The sequence below is a fragment of the Cotesia glomerata genome, unplaced genomic scaffold (assembly GCF_020080835.1).
Source record: "Cotesia glomerata isolate CgM1 unplaced genomic scaffold, MPM_Cglom_v2.3 scaffold_1212, whole genome shotgun sequence".
NCBI classification, from domain to species: Eukaryota; Metazoa; Arthropoda; class Insecta; order Hymenoptera; family Braconidae; genus Cotesia; species Cotesia glomerata.
Window position 1 is genome coordinate 266 of NW_025401568.1, and position 3,164 is coordinate 3,429.

At 32.2% G+C, this 3,164-nt stretch overlaps 1 long non-coding RNA gene across 2 annotated transcripts; it reads left to right on the plus strand.

Annotated features, from left to right (window-relative positions):
• The first annotated feature begins 1,793 nt into the window (after positions 1 to 1,793).
• On the plus strand, positions 1,794 to 3,042 carry LOC123273696. Of its 2 annotated transcripts, XR_006511355.1 has the most exons (5): positions 1,795 to 1,906; positions 2,070 to 2,483; positions 2,591 to 2,796; positions 2,859 to 2,948; positions 3,022 to 3,042. It is a non-coding gene; the product is annotated as an uncharacterized LOC123273696 (long non-coding RNA). The 2 variants fall into 2 exon arrangements; XR_006511354.1 differs by having other exon boundaries at positions 1,794 to 1,906; positions 2,070 to 2,796.
• The last annotated feature ends 122 nt before the right edge of the window (positions 3,043 to 3,164 follow it).

Consider the following 3,164-nt stretch of genomic DNA (forward strand, 5'->3'; position numbering starts at 1 on the left):
AGGAAAAGAATACATGAAAGTCAAATAGTTAGCATAAAAGAATTAATCTAAGAAAATACTTCAAGAAAATGAAATAGTTCCAAATAAATTCTTAGCTATAAATTTATTCAGATTAAGGCCTAAGAGGTTTAAATCACTAAGATCCTCCGTGGGCCAACTTAAGTCTATTTCAAATTACAAATAAATCCTTTGTGGAATTCTTGATTAACAAATAACTTTCTATTCACCTTAAAATATATTAATATTGCGCTCGGAAATAATAATAATTGCAATAAATTAATAATCTTAACAATGATCAAGATTTAATAATATTAAAAACGACTTGCGCTTGACAATAATACCTGCGATGGCAATTAACATATAACAATATTAATCATAAATAACGCAAAATAATAATAGCTTTGATGATAAATAATATATAAAAATAAAACGAAAGTAATACTCATAATACTCGACGCCTGATGTCATCAATCACAAAAATAATAGTTGTAAAAGAAACCAAAGAATATTCATCTACATTATTTGTAAATTGTATCCAAACAAAAATTGTAACATCAATTAATATTTAGTAATATTGATTGTTGATCACGCTCAAAATAATGATTGTAATAATTAATAATTAACAATGCCAATCGTGAATCACGCTGTACAAATTATAAATATAACAATAATATGTCGCGTGGGACACAATAATCATAAAAATACCGCAGTACCAATTTTGGTTTAGGTACTTGCGTAATAAATTGACGCGAGCCACAGGACGCGATCAGGCAATCAGCCGCCGTGAGATTTTCCCCGAAAGGCCTTTCTTTAATTTTAACAAACAAATTAGCCCACGTTTGAATATAACTGAATTTAAATTTTATTATCAAATAGCTCACTGTGATTAATTCATTACGTGTCAGCCACGTGGTCAAGATGGCGGCCTCACGTGGAAAACCGGCGCCGGTTCCCGCCCGAGAGAATCTCAGTAATTACCGCGGTGGAATAATACTCAAGGACTTACAAGAATGCGTTAATACGATCAGCCAGAATCACCAAATTAAGTCTCAAACGAACCAAACAGTAAATTAATAACGAATTGTTGAGCAACTTAAACAACAATTGCAAATTATTATACCAGAATTGAATGGCTTGACCACACTGGTGCTTGCAATCTGGTATCATGCCTGTGACTGACTATCTATTCCGCCGGCAGCATGCTGCCAGCTGCGGCTACTGACTTGCCCTCATGAGGGACTTCCCGTCACCTCGGACTATCGCCGGTACCGTTCTTTTTCCAAAATTTCCAATTCCACCAAACACTGAGTAATTCTCCCCCGAAGCGCAAATCGAGCCGGCATCCGCATGCAATAACATTTCAGCAACAATCATAATCATTGTTTAGATAGTTATTTAATAATTTAAAATCAAACGTGAGTTCAAAAGACAAATTTGAGGGGAGCGTCAGGCTCGTCTGCTCTAGACTGGGGGCCTCGGGTATTCTCAGGCCCGTCGGCCACTCACTGGAGCCCCATCTAATTTAGTAAATTGAATTAATTAAAAATATTAAATTCTTTAAGTTAAATTTCAAAGTTAAATCACGCTAATTTTAATCACCGGCGACCATCCTGATCGCTTTCTGGGCTGAAATAAAATATAAATAAACAATATTAACTTAAAACTAAATCTTATTTCTAATGAACTTTTTATTATCAGCTCGGGAGGTGCCGCCATCTGGCGGAGCCTCCCACCAGTATGCTTAAGCCCGGCGGAAAATGCCACAGCGTGTAAACACTGTGACAAGTGAGACAGTGTACATTTATAAGATTTTATATTGTTAATATGTTATATTAATTATAAAAATAGTGCAATTATATGTCATAAAATATTGGCTGTTATTAAAACCTCAAATATTTTTCTAAAAGTACGTATTTTTAGTCAAATAGCTTTAGATTATGAACCTAACCTCAAATCATAACATTGAATAACTTTGTCAACAAGTTTTTCTGTTTTTTTAATTAAATGTTTTGGATAAATTTATAATATTTTGTTGTATATTGACTCTAAAAGTATATTATTTATTTCAGGCTAAGTAAAAAGTAATTTATAATAAAAAGCTGAGATAATGAGGGATAAACAAAATCCTAAAGAGACAAAAACTCAATCATCAAATTCAACCAAAAAAAAGTGTTGTGTTCCAATGTGAATAATAAACTGAAGAAAAAAAAGTTAAAAGGCTTAAGTAATTATGATTCGTCAAATATAGAAAAAGCTTTAAAAGCAATAGAAGACATAGAGATGTCCTTGAGAAAAGCAGTTGCTATTTATGGAGTACCGATTGCTACCTTTGTTAGATGAAAAAGTATTAGTCCTGAGAAGGCAAAAATTAGAACTGAGCCAGCGACAGTATTATCTTTAAAAGAAGAGGATGTTATTGTTCAGTTGTTATTCTACAGAGCAGCAATAGGGTCACCTGTGACGAAAACTGACTTATTAAAGATGTATTACAATTTGTTATCATCTTAGACAATCATTCTAATGTGATAAACTGTGAATAAAATAATTTAACTAATGATGGACAACTTTTTACGGTTACATATGAATCTAGTCAAGTTAGTCTTCAAGAATCATTAACTGATAGCAATAATGTAATACGGTGCCCTTCTAAAGACTTTAGTGAACACAGCCTAATTGATCAAACTATCTCTACTGATGATACAAACTTAGATATGTCTGTACAGCTCAGATAGATTACAACAGAGCTCACAAATATTCATCCTACAAATCCTATAAACAACAAAATTTATCAATTAGGTATGTAAATGTCAACCTCACATTTATGTTCGATAAATTTAATTTGATGTGACTATTTTTAGAATTTATGAAAGAAAATTTGGATCCTACGCCTGCAATGATTGACGAACATCGTTTTATTCATAAGTTTTCATCAATAACTGTTGATAACGGTAACGTAAAATAATTAGTTATGAACTAGTTTTAAAAATTATGATTAGAATTACGAAAAATTCATATTTTTAGATAAATCTCCCGAAAACCTCTGAAAGAAATATTCACTTTGCCGATGGATGATTTACTGAAGAAAAAAATAATGAAAATGGAAAAAACAGGCAAGGCAAAGTTACCATCTGTGGGGATCTCTGATGAATGGTACAAACAATTAA